At 42.3% G+C, this 20,398-nt stretch overlaps 1 pseudogene; it reads left to right on the top strand.

The window, feature by feature from the left end:
- The first annotated feature begins 758 nt into the window (after positions 1 to 758).
- LOC143658468 (integrin alpha-9 pseudogene) lies at positions 759 to 10,922 on the top strand (annotated as a pseudogene).
- The last annotated feature ends 9,476 nt before the right edge of the window (positions 10,923 to 20,398 follow it).

Here is a 20,398-nt window from a genome sequence, read left to right as displayed (position 1 = left end):
ACCGTAGTTAAGGGCCACCTGTGCTTCCAGTTGACTTTGTTTTTTTGAGAGGGTTCAGAGAATTTGACACATGAAACTTTTCCTGGTGCTTATTTTATGTTTTTTAACAGGCAGACTTTTTCTCCCATTATAGTTTGAAGTGCTCAAGAAAACTTTTCCTGGGGTGCTGAGACACCTTTTAGGACGTGGCCTTGGGCTGGTGACCACCCTGTAGGGACTCACTTGGTGACCGCACCAGGGGCTGAGGCTGCCACGGCTCATCTTCCTTGTCCGCTCTTGTCACTCGGGGCTCCTGGTATTGTTCTTTCTGGTCTTGTCCTCTCTGGTCACTCTGAGCTCCTGGCCCAGGAGGTGGTGAGCTCCCCGTCACTAGGGGTGTTTCCCTGGGAGGGAGCAGAGGCATCAAATGCTAGGCTGGGGCCATGACTGGTCTTCATTCTCTGCATGCCTTCTGATCCTGCCTTCCCTCCCATCTCCAACACCAAAGTGGACGAGGAGGAGGAGGGGTCCCACGGTCACTGCGTAGGGCAGGGAATCTCAAGGTAAGATTTCATCCCTCCACCTCCAATTCTGTTCCCAACCCCATCCTATGACTTAGGCTGTTTTTCCCCATTTCACAGATGAGGAAATTGAGGCCTAGAGAGGCTAGATGAGGTAAAGCAATGATTTGAAAGAACAAGGGCCACTCTGAATTGAGCACTTACCTTGTGCCCGGCTCTGAGCAAAGCTCTTCCCAAGCTGTGTCTCATTTAGCCCTGATGAGGACCAATGGGGAAGATACTGTTATCACCATTTTACAGAGGAAGAGCCTGAAGCTCAGAGAGGCAAGCGACTTGCTGGAGGACACACAGCCAGTGAATGTGGGTAACTGGGATTCAATTTCAGCCTGTAGCCTAAAGTCTGTGCTTGTGTATTAGGTAGGGTTACCTAGAGAAACAGAATCAGCAGGAGATATCTGTAAATACAAAATTAATAAAAGTGTCTCACACAACCATGGGAATGTAAGTCTAAGAGCTGTAGGGCAGGCCACGAGCTGGCAGCTCCGATGAAGGTCCTCAACAGACCCTCAGGAGAAGCTGGCTGGCTGAAGCAGAAAGAGTGACTGTCTCTTCTGAATCCTTCTTAAAAGCCTTTCAGCAATTAGATTAAGCATCACTTATTGCAGAAGACAATCCCCTTGGCTGATTGCAAATGCAATCAGCTGTGGATGCAGCCAATGTGGTCATGATTTAAGTCCATGAAATGTGCTGACAGCAACAGACAGGCCAGCACCTGCCGACCAGTCAACTGGGCACCACCACCTAGCCAGGTTGATACATGAACCTGACCATCACAGCCTGTAACCACTGCATTGTGCTGCTCCCAATCTTTAGCCTCAATGCATTCTTGTCCAGAAGTTCTTCATGTGATCTAATCCAATTCTTCCACCCTGACCTCCAGGGTGCATTAGAGGAAAGAACAGGCTATAAACCTCCAGGCAGGTGAGGAGGGTTTTGTTTTATTCTTGGTATGTTCCAAGATAATTGATAAACGAATGAATGAATGAATAAATGACTGAACACACAGTCACTCTGTGAGCTGGTAGGAGGTGATAGATTGGAAGGAGGTAGGCAGGCTGGTAGGAGGTGACAGTCTGTTAGGAAAACTTGGCCACTGGGTAATTGATGAAAGCAGAGTACTCAGGTCTCTCTGTTAGTCAAGTGGAGGCATTAAATGGATCCTGGTGCAGCTAATACAAATCTGTATGTCTGGCCTTAAATTTCCTATTTAATGGGCCTGGAAACATTGCCAGGGGAGGCTGTGCCAGGGCCTGTGGCCCCACTTGATACCACAAGCAGCTGTGGTGATGCTGAATGTGTATATACCAGGGTGGTATATTATCCAGAGCCATGGCAAGGGGTCCACTGCCCAACTGTATGGACTCCATACTCTAACTCTGAGTTGGCACGGAGGTGGGAGTCTGGTAGGCCCTGGGCAACCCCGACTTGGAAGGAAAGATCATGTGATAGAGCCTGACCTCTCCAGGTTGACTCTGAGGGCAGGAGGCTGGTGAGGGAGGGTCAGGGCAGGGGATCTGGCCACCTCCATGACAGCCCCTGCCCACCTGTCTACTTCTCCCTTCCAGGATCTTTTCCAGGCACCAGAAATGGGGGATATCAGTAGAAAATGACTGCTCAGTTTTGCCAAAAACCCAGCTCTGGATGAAAGACAACCATGTCAAATGGCTAACAGAGTTCTTATGGTGGAATGTATTTTGCTTTATGCCTTGTTCTTGCTTGTTCACAGAGCAAACTCTACCCAACCCTTTGAACTTGATGGTTAAACTGAAGCATTTTGGGGGAGACAGATCTCCTACTCTCATGGCAAAATTCATTTCAAATGATCCTTGAATACAGTCTCCTTGCAAAACCTGGAGCTAAAAATGTAAAAGCCATTTGCCCTAAATGGCTTCTTTCCTCTTCTTCCTGCCCCCTCCTTTCCTAGTACCCCAACCTTCATCTCTTACAAAATAACGCAGCAAGGATTCGCAGCTGGTGTGATGATAACCATTTGTTTTTTCACAACAATTTTGCAGGGCAGGGAAATGACAGAGCACACAGACTTGCCTTTCAGGTTCTTTTTCAGAGAGGGAGAGAGATGCTCCTTATCACGGGCTCCTCAGTCCAGGGGAGTAGCAGCACTTACAGGGAGAATGAGCACAGGGTGCATGGGGCTTCACGGACCTGGAGTTTCTGCAAGGTAGGGTGCAGAGGTGGGAGGCGGGTCTGGGAGGAAGGCAATGTCTTTATTCTTGTGGAAGCAGAGAGGATGCTGCTTTTACTCAATTTTTGCAATCTACCACGGCAACTCCTTCCATCTCCCATCTCTGTTCACCTGTCAATTCCTAATCCTGTCCTGGAGCAGGATTTGTAGTTTTCAAAGCACTTTAACACCCATTATGTTTAGTCATTCATTTCTTTTTTATTTACTCATTATTTGTGCATATGCTCATCATTTATTCATGCTACTCAACCTAGAATTGGGGTTGACTATGTGTCATGTCCTGTGTTAGGCCCTGAAAGATAAAGGGATCAGCAAGACACAACTTCTGTCTAAAATTCAGGGATTTTCAAGGGAGGCCAAGCTGTAGACAAATAGTTGGGTGCTTGGCACGTGGTTGGTTGCTGCACTTCGTTTAGATATTTCAAGCAGCAGGTAATAAAAATCCCAACAAAATTGGCTCAAGCAATTGAGACACGAAATGCTTTTGCATAGCCAGACATCTGGAGGGAGGACATTCCAGCTTGATCAGATGCTCAGGGATGTCAACAAGTACCCAGGCTCTTTCCCTCTTTCCTCTTTATCATCCATAGCCATGTTGAATTTTAGTCCTTCGGTTGTTATCTCATGGTTGCAAGATGGCTGCCAAAGCTCCAAATATCATGCTCCCATATGATAGCATTCAAATCAGAAAGAAGGGGTGGGGATGGGCAGGAAAGGATTCTTCTTAGAAGCAACCCTCTATCATAATGAGATAGCCTCTCATACATCAACGGCCAGATTTGAGTTATTTGCTCACCTCTAAAACAATATCCAGAGAAGAGGGAATGGGGACAGAGGACTGTGGGGTGATGGTATTGTAAGCAGCCTCAGGAATCAGTCCCCTCACTACAACCACTACAGAACTGGCAGGAAATGTCTGAATCAACTACTTTGGAACTCTGGTGTCTAGTGGATCACCTGCAATGTCCAGGAAAGAGCTGGACGATGAGGCTGGTGACTGATAGTAAATATCTGTACATTTTATCTTCCAGGTAATGGCTACCATTTCCTAACCCTGAACTCCATGACACATAGCTGTGGAGACTGAACCCAAGTTCCTGTCAAGCTTACTGATGCCAGGGAAGGCGCTAAGGGCTGGTCTTTTGAAATCCAGGTATGTGGGGTCTGATGGCTGATTACTGCTTTGATCAGTTACTTTAGCTTGTTTGGGGGCCAACACTGAGGGCAGCCACTGTTTCATTCCCTTTCAGGCAAAGGCAGCAGAGGTATCTAGACAGTATCACTTTTCTTTTTCTTTTTTTACACCTTTCCATACCCCATTTGGGAGCAAAAATAGTTTGTAAAAGCCACACATGGAGGGCTCCAGCCCTCAATAAAGGGGGAAAATGCCAGCAGTCTCAAGGAGTGGGAGAATTAGATCGCCACGATTGTAACAATATATTTTTCACAATGTCCAATTCTCAACAAAAATTTTTTTTTGTAAAAAATTACAAAATGCACAAAGCTATTGGAAAATATGGCCCCTTCACAGGAAAAAAAGAATTTGACAGAATCTATCCCTGAGGATGCTTATATACTGGATCTACTAGTCGAAGATAGTAAATCAAACTGTCTTAAATATGTTTCATAAGCTGAAGGAATCCATAGACAAAGAACTAAAGTAAATTAGGAAAACAAATAAAGAGATAGAAATTGTAAACAGGAACCAAAAAGAAATTCTGGAGCTTAAAATTACAGTTATTGAAATGAAAAACCTTGCAGAGGGGCTCAACAGCAGATCTGAAGAAAGATCTGAAAGATCTTTCACTGAAGAAAAATTCAGTGAAACTAAAGACCAGACAATTGAAATTATCCAGTGGAAGCTGCAGAAAGAAAAAATAGTGAAGAAAAAGGAACAGTGGGACATCATCAGACATATCAAAACATGCATCATTGGAGGCCCAGAAGGAGCAGAAAAAGTATTTTAAGGAGAAATGGACAAAAACTCCCCAAATCTGAGTGTGTTCGAAATCATTATGTACCCCTGAAAAGCCATGTTTCAATCCTGATTCCGTGTTGTGAAAGCAGCCATTTCTTTTAATCTTGATTTAATACTGTAGGTTGGAAACTTTTGATTATATTATCTCCACAGAGATGTGACACATCCAATTGTGGGTATGACTTTTTGATTAGAGGCAGATGTGACCCCACCCAATTCCAGGTGGGTCTTGATTAGTTTACTGGAGTCCTTTAAAAGAGGAAACATTTTGGGGAAATGACGGAAATGATAGAACTGACAGAAACGTCAGAGCAGAGCTGACACAGGTGCTGATACGTGGAGGAAAGAGATACGGATGTTTGGAGATGCTTGGGGCCCTGCAGACGTTGCCGTGAGGTGTTAAGCGAGCCAGAATCTGGAGGGAGCCAAAGAAAGCCAAGAGATAAAAGCCAGTCCCAGAAAAGCAAAGTGAGGGACCCCCCCCCCCACCCCAGCAACAGAAGCTAAAAGCCCAGGAGTAAGGGACCAGCAGATGCCAGCAAGTGACTCCCCAGCTGGCAGAGGTGTTCCCGACCCATCGGCCTTCCTTGAATTTAGGTGCCTTTCCCTGGATGCCTTAGTTTGGATAATTTTATAGGCTTTAGAACTATAAACTTGTAAGTTATAAAATTCCCCTTTTTAAAAGCTTTTCCAGTTCTGGTATATCACATTCTGGCAGCTTGCAAACTAACACATTGAGAAAAGTCTTGAATATTCACATCCAGTATGCTGAATGAACCCCAAGCAAAATAAGTTCAAGGATACCTAAAACAAGACACAGTAAAGTGAAATTGTTAATATCCAAAGACAAAGAGAGGGCTGAAAGCAAAACAATAAGAGAGAAGCAATTTGTCTCAATAAAATGAACAACAGGCTTTTCTTTCATGGAGGCTGGAAGACAGTAGAATGACATATTCAAAATGTTTAAAGAAAAAAAATCTGTCCACCAAGAATTCTATATCTGGCAAAATTATCCTTCAAAAATGAAAAAGAAATTAAGATATTACAGATAAGAAAAATGGAAGGAGTTCATTACCAGAAAATCTGCCCTACAAGAAATCCTGAAGTGACCCACAGGCTGAAATAAAAGGAAACTAGGCAGTAACTTGAAGCCATAGAAAGAAATAAAGAACACTGGAAAAGGGAGAGTTCTAGTTTGCTAGCCACCAGAATGTGATACACTAGAAATGGAATGGCTTTTAAAAGGGGGAAATTATTAAGCTGAAAGTTTATAGTTATAAGGCTGTGAAAATATCCCAATTAAAGCAATTCTATAAAAATGTCCAAATTAAGAGGTTACCTTCACTCAAGAAAGGCTGAAGAAGTTCAGAGTTTCTCTCAGCTGGAAAAGCACATGGTGAACATGGCGCCATCTGCTAGCTTTCTCTCCAGGCTTCTCGTTTCATGTAGCCCCCCTGGGGCACATTCCTTCTTCATCCCCAAAGGTGTTTGGCTGCATGGGCTCGTGTGCTTGTGGCTCTGAAGTTTTTTCCAAAATGTTACCTCTTTTGAAGGATTCCAGTAAACTAATCAAGACCCACCTGGAATTGGACGCGTCACATCTCTGTGAAGATAATCTAATCAAGCTTCCACCCTTCGGTGCTGAACAGAGATTAAAAGAAACGGCTGCCTTCACAAGATGGATTAGGATGAAAATACAGCTTTTCTGGGGTACATAATCCTTTCAGATTGGCACAGGTAGCTACATATGTATGCTGGTTTGAAAGGATGTATGTCCCCTAGAAAAGACACGCTTTAATCTAAATCCCGTATCACGAAGGCAGAATAATCCCTATTCAATACTGTATGTTTGAACCTGTAATCAGGTCATCTCCCTGGAGATGTGATTTAATCAAGAGTGATTGTTAAACTGGATTAGGTGACGGCATGTCTCCACCCATTTGGGTGGGTCTTGATAAGTTTCTGGAGTCCTATAAAAGAGGAAACATTTTGGAGAATGAAGAGATTCAGAGAGAGCAGGGAATGCTGCAGCACCATGAAGCAGAGAGTCCACGAGCCAGTGACCTTTGGAGGTGAAGAAGGAAAACGCCTCCCAGGGGGCTTCATGAAACAGGAAGCCAGGAGAGAAAGCTAGCAGATGACGCTGTGTTCACCATGTGCCCTTCCAGCCAAGAGAGAAACCCTGATTGCATTCGCCATGTGCCTTCTCACTTGAGAGAGAAACCCTGAACTTCATCAGCCTTCTTGAACCAAGGTATCTTTCCCTGGATGGATACCTTTGATTGGACATTTCTCAGCCTTAGAAGTGTAAACTAGCAACTTATTAAATTCCCTTTTTAAAAGCTATTCTGTTTCTGGTATATTGCATTCCAGCAGCTAGCAAACTAGAACAATATGTAAACATAAAATCCTATATTATTTCACTATTGCTTTCCACCCCCCAAATGACTTAAAAGGCAAATGTATAACATGATCATTAAAATTCATGTTAATGGATAGGTTCCATTATGCTAAGATGATGGAGTAGGGAGCTCCAAGACTGTCTTTCTTGCAGGACAGCTTAAGTTAATAGGAAGGAACTGTCTGAAACAACTGTTCTGGGGCTGTGGAAGCCAGAAGAACACTGCACAGAATCCAGGAAGAGTAGGAGAAAGAGGCTAATAAACTAATACAAAGAACTGTGAGTAGCTTCCTTCATGTGGTGACTGCTGGAGCCCATCCCCAACTCCTGCATCAGGCTGCCTTGGGATCCAGTCCCTGGCTGGCTGTTGCTGACATAAAGGGACATAAAAATCCTCCTCCCCTCAAACTGGGGTTCTGTGGGGTGGGGGTAGGCCAGAGCTGAACACCTTTTGATTTAGGAATTTGGATCACGAGTCCTGGCCCTGAGCCACTGTTTCAACCAGCCCCCCTGGACAAAGGCTGCAGTAGACATTGTTCCATTGTATCAACCCTCCTGGGGAGAGGGGTGGAAGTGGCAGAGATTTTAAGTCCCAGGGCTGTGGGAAAAAGTTTGCTGAAGGGCCCCAGCCAGGAAAGCACAGCTTCAGGGAGCTGTCAAAAAGGCTTTTGTCATCTGTTCTGATTCCCTTCCTATAGCACTATGGAGCTAGTCTATGCCTCCTTCGTGGTCCTTGGCCCTGTTTTGATTGGGTAGTACTGACTTGGGAAAGCTCTCTTGCACTGCTGCTGGCACTGGTGGCCACAAGGATTCACATGGGTACCTACAACCTTGACCCCTGTTTCCCTATATGCTTCCAGGGTCCCACTGGCCCTTCAGCTATGCTGTGCTGGAGCATTTCCACAATAACACATGCTGGATCCTCGTGGGTGTACCTAAGGCAGATTCCAAGTACAGCACTTCAGTGAAGTCCCCTGGGGCTGTGTTTAAGCACTATAATTGTACCAAACCAGACTGGAGATGCCCCAAAATGGATAAACTGAATATGGCTTGAGGAAAGATTTGGGGTACACCTTGTGGAAACACCTGCTGAGAGGGCTGAGTGGATGGGGGTGAGCCTGGCCTGGAAGCCTAAGGTTGATGGCTTTGTGCTGGCCTATGCCCATCTCTGGAAGAACATCGGCTATGGAACAGATCACATTCTGCTGTATGGCTTCTGTACATCATCCCTTCTAACCTGCTGGCCAATGGCAGGGTGCTCATCCCGTGCTTTGAAGAATATGACAAGTATGGGGAGGAACATAGTTCCTGCTAGTCTGGAATAATGGGCTTCTTCACTGAGGAGCTCCCCAAAGTCATTCTATTGGCCAGGGACAGTCCAGGGAAACTCAAAGTGCTGGACCTTATGGGCAACACCCATTTCAAGCACAGCGATGAAGTGATTATGAAAAGGTGGTATACTTACTTGGGCTATGCAGTGACTGCTGGCAACTTCTCTCATGCATCCACCACCAATGTGGTAGGAGGTGCCCCCACAGGATGATGGCATTAGAAAAATTTCCAATTTTAGAGCTGACCAAAGTCAGGAACCTTCATTAAGATTTTTCAGGCATTAGGTAAAAAGATGTGCTCTTATTTTGGCTCCTCTTTATGTGCAGTTGACCTTAATGCTGATGCCTTCTCGGACCTGCTTGTGGAGATCCCTATGTTTTCCGAGATCGGGGATGAAGGGCAGGTTGTTGTCTACATCAACAGAGGAAATGGAACCCTTGAGGAACAGCTGACCCTGACGAGGGATGGCATCTGCATCCATTGGAGACAGCATGGCCAACCTCAGTGACCCATATGACCATGGGTTCCAGATGTGGCCGTTGGTGCACCCAAGGGGGATGACTTCATGGGGGCAGTACATATCTATTATGGTGATGCTGGAGGGATAGACCCTCAGTGCTCAACAAAATTGTCCAGGTGGAAGATAAATCCAATTCTACAGATGTTTAGTCAGTCCATATTAGGAGACATGGATATGGATAGAATTGGCTATCCCAATGTAACTGTTGGAGCCTTCACGTATGACGGTGTGGTTATTCTAAGGGCAAGACCTGTCATCATGGTGGATGTCTTCATCTTTCTTCCAGACTCCATCAACATCATGACACCCCAGTGTGACAACCGACAGCAGCCTGTGAACTGCCTGAACGTCACCATCTGCTTTAGCTTCCATGGCAAGCATGTTCCAGGAGGAATCATCCTTAAATTACATTCTGATATCTGATGTGGCCGAAAAGGAGAAGGGTCAGCTGCCCAGAGTCTACTTCATGTTTTTTGGCAGAGACTGTGTGTTGGGTTAAGAGAAGTTGCTTCTGGCTCACATGGAGGATATGTGCTACCACTATGTGGCCCACATGAAGTGAGGAGTGCAGCATGTCATCAGTTGTCTGTGTGTTTGAAGCAGCCTATAGCCTGGTGGGCATCAGAATGGGGAGCGGAGAGGGAACTGACACCAGTGCTCCCCTGGAAGACAGACAAAATATTCTCCAAAGGAATCAGACTGTTTTTGAAAGGAATTGCCATTCAGAGGGCTGTGCTGCTGATCTGCAGCTTTGGGGCAAACTGTTGCTCTCCAGAATTGATGATAAAACCATATCTAGCTTTGGGACCATGAAGAATATCTCCTTAAACATTTCCATTCTCTAGCCTTGGGGATGATGCCCATGATGCCAATGTGCCATTCAATGTTTCCTGGGAGTTCTTCATCAATATGTGGTAGAAAGAGAAGGGCAATTGCTGTGAGCTTCTGGAAATGGACTGCCTCAAATTCAACATGGGAATTATTTTCATGAGGTTGAAGACAAAGTATGAATTCAATATAACCTTTGATACAATCTATCTGTGTGTGGAAGAAGAATTTCTTAGGTTCAATGTTACCGTTAATGTTAATGTTGCATGGAAACACTCTTATATTGATGGTGCCACTGATGTATGAAGTGGACATGTCCATCACTGGAGCCATGTCTCCAACCTCATTTGTGTATGATGTGGTGGCTGCATCCATCTTCATTCAGTAAGATGACTTGAGTGTCATTTCCAGTCTCTCAAATCACTTTTCAGGTCTGTGACACTGGGCCATGCAACCTCCCTCGGTTGTTTGTTACCATCTCTTTCTCCACTCAGTGGTCCTCTGGTAATGTGGAAGTGTTTCACGTCCAAGAGATGGTGGTGGGCTAGGAGAAGGAAAATTGCTCTTTCCAGAAAAACCCAATCCCAGCATCATCCCTCAAGAAGAAGAAAAGATCTTCCATACAACATTTGCTTTTTGAAAAAGTCTGGAAGAAAATATTTGACTGTGAAAAGCCAGGAATTTCTTGCCTCACAATGCATTGTAATATTAGTGCATGCACTAAAGGAGAAAATTGTAACATAGACAGCTACATGCTGCTGAACACAGAAGTATCAAGGCCAATTCTTCTGCTGTCCATTTCATGACCTGAGCCAAGGTGAATGTGGATCCTCTCCTTAAGGGTGGAAGAAATAGCCAATGGGAACCCAGAAGAGATGACAATGATCTTTGAGGCCTTGCACAATCTGGAGTCCTGTGGCTGTGTTGTAGGGTGATTCATTGCCATAGCATTGCTGGTGGGAATCCTCGTCTTCCTGCTGCTGGCTATGTTATCTTGGAAGATGAGCTTCTTTCATGGAAGGTTCAAAGAAATTATTATAGCTGAGAAGAACCAGAAAGAGAATAAAGACAATTGAGACTGGGTTCAGAAAAAACAGTGACCTGCTATACCATGCACTTAACTCAATCATTTGCCTGTTGTCCTAGATCTTTGTATCGTTCATATTTGGAAGAATCTTCTCCAGATTTTTCAGACGCCCCACTGATCCTGCTTTCCTCATTCTTTCAAGCCTCAGTGCCAGTCTAAGGCAACACCGTAGGCCAGGTCAAATGACTGGGGCTACCCTCACTTTCTTTTAGAGATAAACTCTGAATTTTGGAAAATGAGCTACAGAGCCAAGCAATATTTGTGGATGCAATATGCATGGTCAGCCTTCAGGGGAAAGCTGTCACCTAAAAGTGTTTTTATAAATATAAGCCTTTTTTTTTAAAGTACATGGTCCTGGAATTGAACCAGGGTCTCCCACATGGAAGACAAGCATTCTACAATTGAACCACCTGTGCACCCAAGTATAAGCCTTTTTTTTTTTTTTTTTTTTTTTACTGAAAAAAAATTGTACTGCATATCCAGGGCAAGAATCAAATGGAGAAGAGCTGAGAAAAATCTTATCAGTTAATCACAGGCCATTCTAAATGTATAGAATAATTTAAAACAAATGTCAAAGAAGAGCCTTAATACAAAGCCAATCAACAATAAAACTCTAGGCAAGACAGAGAAACTGATCTTCAGAGTAAACTCATCAAGATAATAAAATGTCTACACATCTAAGCAAAAAATTACAGGTCATACTAAGAAACAAGAAGATATGGCTCAATCAAGGGAACAAATGAAAACTTCAGAGGAGACACAGAATTTGGAACAATTACTGAAAGATATTCAAACAAATCTCCTAAATCAATTCAAAGAGATGAAGGAAAATATGGGCCAAAGAGATAAAGGCTATTAAAAGGACACTGTAAGCATAAAGAAGGATTTGAAGGCCTAAAAAGAAACAAAACACAGCGATTTGTTGTGTGCCTCTAGGCAGAAGAAAAATGAGCAAACTAGAAGACAGGACAATCAAAATCTTACAGACAGAAGGACAGATACAGAAAAGAAGGGAAAAAAATTGAGCAGAGTCTCACGGATATGAATGATAGCACGAAGGACACAAAAATATGCATCGTGTTGTCCCAGAAGGAGAAGAGAAGGGCAAAGGGACAGAAAGAATATTTGAGGAAATAATGGCCTAAAAATTCCCAACTCTTATGAAATACTTAAATATACATGTCCAAGAAGCATCACATACTCCAAGCAGAATAAATCCCAATAGATCTACTCCAAGGCACATACTAATCAGGATGTCAGAATGTCAAAGATAAAGAGAGAATCCTGAAACCAGCAAGAGAAAAGCAATTCATCACATACAAGGATCTTCAATAGGACTAGGTGCTGATTTTTCACTAGAAACCATGGATGTGAGAAGGCAGTGGCATGATTTATTTAAGGTACTGAAAAAGAAAAACTTGTAGCCCCAAATTCTTTATCCAGTAAAACTGTCCTTCAAAAATGAGGGAGCACTAAACATATTTATAGAGAAACAGAAACAGAGCAAGTTCATCAGCATGAAGTCTGCTCTACAAGGAATATTAAAGGGAATTCTGCAAGGGGAAAGGAGGAGAGAGAGGCTTGGAGTAGAGTGAAGAAAAAATGAAGATTATTAGTAAGGGTAATTAAAAAGGTAAAACAAGAGACAAAAAAGATATGACAAAAACTGAAAGATGAAATGGCTGAATTAAATACTGCATTTACAATAATAACATTGGCTATTAATGGGTTAAACTCCCCAATCAAATGCAGAGATTGGAAGAATGGATAAAAAAGTATGTTCTAACTATATGCGGTGTACAAGAGACTCGCCTTAGACTCAAATACAAAAACAGGCTGAAAGGGAAAGGTTTGGAAAAAGAGCTTGGGTAGCTTTACTAATATTGGACAAAATAAACTTTAAATGGAAAACTATTATAAGAAACAAAGAAGGACAGTTATATATTAATAGAAGGGGCAATCCACCAGGAATAAATAATAATTATAAATATTTATTCACCTAATCATGAGCCCCAAAATACATGAAGCAAACACTGGAATAACTGAAGGGAGAAAGAGATACCTTTACAATATTAATTGGAGACTTCAATACCCCACTCTCATCAATAGATAGAGCATCTAGACAGAGGGACAGTAAGGAAACAGAGAACTTGAATAATATGATAAATGAATTAGACTTAACAGATATATACAGAACATTGCATGCCCTAACAGCAGGATACACAGTCTTCTCAACTGCGCATGGGTCATTCTCCAGGATAGACCTCACGTTGTGTCACAAAACAAATCTCAATAAATTTAAAAAGATTGAAACTATACAATGCCTTTTCTCTGGCCATAATGAAATGAAGCTGGGAAGTCAAATAACAGGTTTACAACTGGAAAATTAAAATAAATATATGGAAGTTAAACAATATATTCTTAAACAATCAGTGGCTCAGAGAAGAAAATGCAAGACAGATCAGTAAATATCTTGAGATAAATGAAAATGAGAACACAACATATTAAAATGTATGGGATGCAGCAAAGGCAGTGATGAGAAGGAAATTTATAGCCCTAAATGCTTACATTAAAAAAGAGAAAGAGCTAAAATCAAAGATTTAATTGCACATCAGGAGGAACTATAAAATGAACAGCAAACTAATCCAAAAACAAGCTGAAGGAAATAAACAAAGATCAGAGCAAAAAAAATGACATTGAGAATAAAAAAATAGAGAGAATGAACAAAACCAAAAGTTGGTTCTTTGAGAAGATCAATAATCTTCTCAAAAAAATAGTAGGAAACTTTTTCAACATGATAATGGGCATATATGAAAACCCTCAGCTAACATCATACTCAATGGTGAAAGTCTGAAAGCTTTCCCTCGGATATTTGGAACAAGACCCTTAGCTAGACTGACAAAGAAAAAAAGAGAGAAGATGCAAATACATTCAGAAGTGAGAAAGGGGATATTACTGCTAACCCCACAGAAATAAGAAGGATCATAAGAGGATACTATGAACAACTGCAAGACAACAAATTAGACAACTTAGATGAAACGGTCAAATCCCTAGAAACTGCGAACTACTTACACTGACTCTAGAAGAAATAGAAGACCTCAACAGACCAATCATAAGTAAAGAAATAGAATCAGTCATCAAAAACCTACCAACCAAGAAAAGCCCAGGACCAGATGACTTCCCAGATGATTTCTACCATTCATTCCAAGGAGTATTAATTTCAGTCCTGCTCAAACTCTTCCAAAATTTGTAGAGGAGGAAATAGTACCCAATTCACTCTAGGAGGCTAACATCACCCTAATACCAAAGCCAGAAAAAGACATTACAAGAAAAGAAAATTACAGATCAATTTATCTCATGAATACAGGTGCAAAAATCCTCAACAAAATACTTGCAAATTGAATCCAATAGCACATTAAAAGAATTATGCACCATGATCAAGTATGTTTTATTCCAGGTATGCATAGGTGGTTCAACATAAGAAAATCAATTAATGTAATACACCATATTTACAAATTGAAGGGGGGGAAAGTACATAATCATCTTGATTAATGCAGAAAAGGTATTTGAGAATATACAGCACACTTTCTTGAGAAAAACACTTTGGAAAATAAGAACAGTAGGAAACTTTTCAACATGATAATGGGCATATATGAAAACTCTCAGCTAACATCATACTCAATGGTGAAAGTCTGAAAGCTTTCCCTCTGATATTTGGAACAAGACAAGGATGTCCACTGTCAGCACTGTCATTCAACATTGTGCTACAAGTTCTAACTAGGGAAGTGAGTCAAGAGAAGGAATAAAATGCATCCAAATTGGAAAGGAAGAAGTAAAACTTTCACTGTTCGTGTATGACATGACCTTATCTACGTACAGAAAGTGCCCCAAAATCTATGACAAAGTTCCTAGAGCTAATAAATGAATTCAGCAAAGCAGCAGGATGCAAGATTAACATACAAAAATCAGTAGTGTTTCTATACCCTAGGTATGAATAGTCTGAGGAAGAAATCAAGACCCATTCCATTCACAAAAGCAACTAAAATAATAAAATATCTAGGAATAAATTTAACCAAGGATTTAAAGGACTTGTACATAAAAAACTAGAAACATTGCTAAAAGAAATCAAAGAAGACCTAAATAAATGGAAGGGCATTTCATGTTCATGGATTGGAAAATTGAATTCCATTAAGATGTAAATTCTACCCAAATTGATTTACAGATTCAATGCTATCCCAATCAGAATTCTACCAGCCTACTTTGCAGAAATGGAAAAACCAATTATCAAATTTATTTGGAAGGGCAAGTGGCCCTGAATAGCCAAAACATTTTGAAAAAGAAGAATGAAGTTGGAGGACCCATAGTTCCTGGCTTTAAAGCATATTACAAAGCTACATTGAACAAAACAGCATAGTACTGGCATAAGTATAGATATATTGACCAATGGAATCAAATTGAGAGTTCAGAAATAGACTCTCACATCTATGGCCAATTGATATTTGACAAGGCTGCCAAGTCCACTCAACTGGGACAGAATAGTCTCTTCTACAAATGGTACTGGGAGAACTGGAAAGAATGAAAGATCCCTATCTTACAACTTATATAAAAATTAACTAAAAATATTTCAAAAACCTAAGCATAAGAACCTGGACTATAAAACTCCTAGAAGGAAATGTAGGGAAGTATCTTCAAGATCTTGTGGTAAGCAATGGTTTCTTAGACTTTATACCCAAAGCACAAGCAACAGAATTAAAAATAAATGGGACCACCTCAAAATTAAAAACTTTTGTGTATCAAATGACTTTGCCAAGAAAGTGAATAAACAACTTACTTAACTGGAGAAAATATTTGGAAACCACATATCTGATAAGGGTTTAATATCCAGAATATATAAAGAAATCCTACAACACAACAACAAAAAGACAGGTAATTCAATTAAAAAATGGGCAGAAGACTTGAATAAACTTTTCTCGAAAGAGGAAATACAAATGGCTAAAAAGTACACGAAAAGATGCTCGACATCACTAGCTACTAGGGAAATGAAAATCAAACCACAATGAGATATCATTGCCCACCTGCTAGAATGGTCACCATTAAAAAAAAACCCAGAAAACTTTAAGTGTTGTAAAGGATGTGCAGAAACAGGAGCACCCATTCACTGCTACTGGGAATGTAATGTGGTGCAACTGGTGTGAAAGATAGTTTGGTAGTTCCTCAGGAAGTTAAGTATAGAATTACCATATGATCCAGCAATCCCGCTGCTAGGTATATACACAGATCAGCTGAAATCAGGAACTAGAACAGAGATTCATGGTGGCATTGTTCACAGTAGCTAAAGATGGAAGCAACTCAAGTGTCCATCAATCAATGAATGGATAACAAAATGTGATACATACACATGATGGAATATTCTTCAGCTGTAAAAAGGAATGAAGTCTTGATGCATGCGACAACATCGATGAACCTGGAGGGCATTATGCTGGGTAAAATAAGCCAGACACAATAGGACAAATATTGTGTGATTTCACGGTTATGACCTAATTAAAATAAGCAAATTCATACAAAATTAGAGTCTAGAATATTGGTTACCAGGAGATAGATTGGGGTTAAATAATGGGGAGTTGATGCTTAATTTGTACAAATTTTCTATTTAGGCTGGTGGTAAATGTTTGGAAAGGGTGGTGGTGATAGTAGCACATTATTGGGAGTGTAATCTACAGTAGTAAACTGTATAAATGAATGTGGTTAAAACAGGAAACTTTAGGAATCTTTATACATTGTTAGAATAAAAATAAAACAAAGGACTATACACACAGTGAAACCTATTATAGACAATGGGCTATAGTTAATAGTACAATTATAAGAATGTTCTTTCACGCATTATAACAAACATATGATACTAATACATGGTGGTAGTAATAGGGTTGGATATAGGAAAATACACATAATGTAAGTAAGGGATGATACACAGAACTATCTTAATAATCTTTCATCAATTGTAACAAGGTGAACTACTTTTAAAAATAGTGCAAATATATATAAAAAAGTGCTAGCATCAACAGTAAGAAAAGTGCCACACTAATGCAAGGTGTTGGTGGTGGGGTGGTGCATGGGAACTCTATATTTTATAATAATAATTAATAATAATAATATATGTGGCACTCTATCTCTCCCAATATTCAGAAATTAATTCAAAATGGATCAATGACCTAAATATAAGAGCTCATGTAAAATTCTTATAGGAAAATAGGGGAACATCTTCAGCATTGTGTACTAGACATTGTAAAATTCTCAACTATTGCAGCAAACATTAGCAACAACAACAACAAAACATTAGATAAATCTGGCTTCATAAAAATCAAAAACTTTTGTGCATCAAAAGACATTATCAAGAGAGTGAAAAGATAACCTAGAGAATGGGATAAAATATTTGGAAACCATTTATCTGATAAGGGGTTAATATCCAGAATATTTAAAGCACTCCTACCACTCAAGAACAAAAGAAGATAAACAACCCAATTAAAAAATATGCTAAGGATTTGAATAGACATTTCTCCAAAGAAGATATACAAGTGGCCAAGAAACACGCAATAAGGTGCTCTACATTGTTGGCCATTAGAGAAATTAAAATAAAAACCACAATGAGATACTACTTCACACCAACTAAAATGATTATTATTATTAAAAAAAAAACAAGCATTGGTGAGGATGTGGAGAAATAGAAACTTTTTGTACATTGTTGGTGGGAATGTAAAATGGTGCAGCTACTGTGGAAGTTTGGTGGGTCATCAGAAAATTAAACACTGAATTACCATATGACTCAGCATTTCCATTCCTAGGAATCTATCCAAAAGATTTGAAAACTCAAATGGATATTTGTAAACCAGTGCTCATAGCAGTATTATTCAAAATAGCTAGCAAGTGGAAGCAATCCATCAACAGATGAATGGAATAACAAAGTGTGGTTTGTGCATACTGTTTTAGTTTCCTAGCTGCTAAAACCAATACCATGCAATGGGTTGGTTTAAGCAATGGGAATTTACTGGTTTACAGTTTTGAGGTTACAGGTCCACAGTTGAGGTGTCAGTAAGGTGATGGCTTCTCCCTGAAGAGGTTTACTTTCTGGGATGGGCTTCCTGGGATCTTTGGACCTTGGCTTTTCCATCACATGCAAAACATATGGCAGCATCTCCTTTCTATTCTAGGTCCCATTGACTTCCAGCTTCTTGGTTCTTGTGGCTCTCTCTCTCTGACTCTGTTTATAAAGGTCATCAGTAACCCGGATTAATGGCCGACCTAACTCAGCTGGACCACACCCTAACTGAAGTAACGCATCAAAAGGACCTATTTACAATGGGTTCACTACCCATTGGTATGGGCTAAGATTAAGAACGTATTTTTCTGAGGCACATAACTTCAAGCCACCATACATACAGTGGAGCATTTATTTAGCCATAAGAAAAAAAGAAGTGCTGAACTTCTTTCAAAAAAGTCATGCTACAACATGAATGAGACTTGAAGACATCACATGAGTGAAATAAGCCAGACACAAAGGAACAAATACTGAATGATTTCTCTCATATGGAATACTTACAATAAGCAAATCCATAGAGACAGAAGGCAGAACAGTAGTTACCAAGGTTGGGAAAAAGGGAGAAAGGGGGTGCGTTATTGTTTAATGGGTATGAGTTTCTAATTGGGATGATGAAAGTGTTTTAGGAATATTGGTGGAAGTTATTCAGTATTCTCAATGTAGTTAATGTCAGAGAATTGCCCACTTAAAAACAGTTAAAATGTTTTTTGTTTTGTGTATTTTACTATAATAAATAATATTAAAAATTAATAAAATAAACACGTGAACCCCAAAAAGAGGGAATGGGGCACGGGGTTTGGTTTCATCCTTGGGGCTAGAGGAGGGGCCCACGAGGTCTGAGGATGTTGCTGTCCCGTGGCAGAACGAATCCACAGCTCTGTGAGTGGGCAGCCACATGTGTCCACCATCCTCTCATCCTGTTTGTCCCGGCCAGTGTGGTGACTCAGGTAGTGGCCAAGCCCGGGCCCTGGGGACAGAGGGCCCTGCTCCGAGTCTCTGTGCCTGCGTGCTGTGTGATGGGGAAGTACTTGGCCCATCACAGCCTCCCCCTCCGTGGAGTGGACATGACGGCACCTGCCTGGCCGGGCGACTGTGAGATGGGATGGGATCGTGGGTGTACTGCCTGGGGCACGGGGGTGATAACCATCAGCTGTCACAGCCATTAGGCCGTGTCTGTGAAATGGGCACTGGATATCGACAGTCCTGGGGGTGACGATAACTTGATCTGCAGTTCTCGTGTTTGGACACTTCCTCTGTGTGCCCGAGAGCCTTGACGTGTACTGTCTCGTTTAACCCTTAAACCACCCCGTAAGGAGGGGGCTGTTCCATCTTGACTGCACAAGCGGGGAAACTGAGGCTCAGGGAGGCGCTCCCTCGTCACTGAGGGCAGACAGGGCTTGTGCCCAGGATGGTGCATTCCAGCTGCCCGGCTCCCAGCCCTGCAGGATCTCTGGGGCAGCGGCTCAAGGCAAGTGCTTAGACACCCCTCCCGGCCCTGCTGACCTCACCGGGTTCCAGGCGGGTGGCCGGAGCTGACCTCTCTCCCGACCCTGTTCCCTGCCCCTCCCGGCCTCCCAGGACCCCAGAACATGTCTGTGGTGTGGGGAGATCTGCTCACCGCCCGCTGCCCCATCCTGGGACCATGAATGGCCACGTCCCACGTCATCAGCGGGCGGGACGCGTGGTCGTCGGACGGCTGCCATTGTTTCTGGTCGTGAATTGGCAGCTTGCGTTCTTCTGGGAAACACACCCTTGTGCAGAACAGAAGCATATGATGAGGATAATTACCTCCCGTATTTATAGATACATCAAAATATGCAAAACCCACTTCCGACAGGGACACACCTACACGCATACCACAGCCTAATAACCGCACCCGGGGCTCCGCGCCAGCGCCGCGCTGGAAGCCGGGCACCGAGTGTGAGGGGAAACCTGCCGCGCAGCCCTGCTGGGGAGGCCTCGGCCGTCCCTGCTGCCCGCTCCCCCTCAGGCCTGCGTCGGCCCCTGCCCTTCCCAGGCTTCCTGGACCTCCTGGCTTCCCAGCGAGCCGGCCTGGAGACTATGGAGAGTGACTTCCCCATTTCACAGGTGGGGAAACTGAGGCCCATTTGCCCATTCTATCACCCGGCAGTTTCCTGAGTGCCCACATGTGCAGGCCCTGTTCCGGGCACCGGGGATTCCGCTGGTGTGCTGGTGGGGGATGGAGAACAGAGAAATAAATGCAGATGACAGGGCCAGGCAGTGATAAGCACCGGGAGAGCCATAAAGTGGGTAGGAGGGGTGAGAGGGAAGGAGTAGGAAGGATTATGGGGGTCAGGGAAGACATCGCTGAGAGGGTGACGGAGAGGAGAACTGGAATGGGGGGTCCTGTGGACACCTGGGAATCACACATGCAG

This window comes from Tamandua tetradactyla, chromosome 2 (genome assembly GCF_023851605.1).
Source record: "Tamandua tetradactyla isolate mTamTet1 chromosome 2, mTamTet1.pri, whole genome shotgun sequence".
NCBI lineage: Eukaryota > Metazoa > Chordata > Mammalia > Pilosa > Myrmecophagidae > Tamandua > Tamandua tetradactyla.
This window is presented reverse-complemented; position numbering and strand designations above follow the sequence as displayed.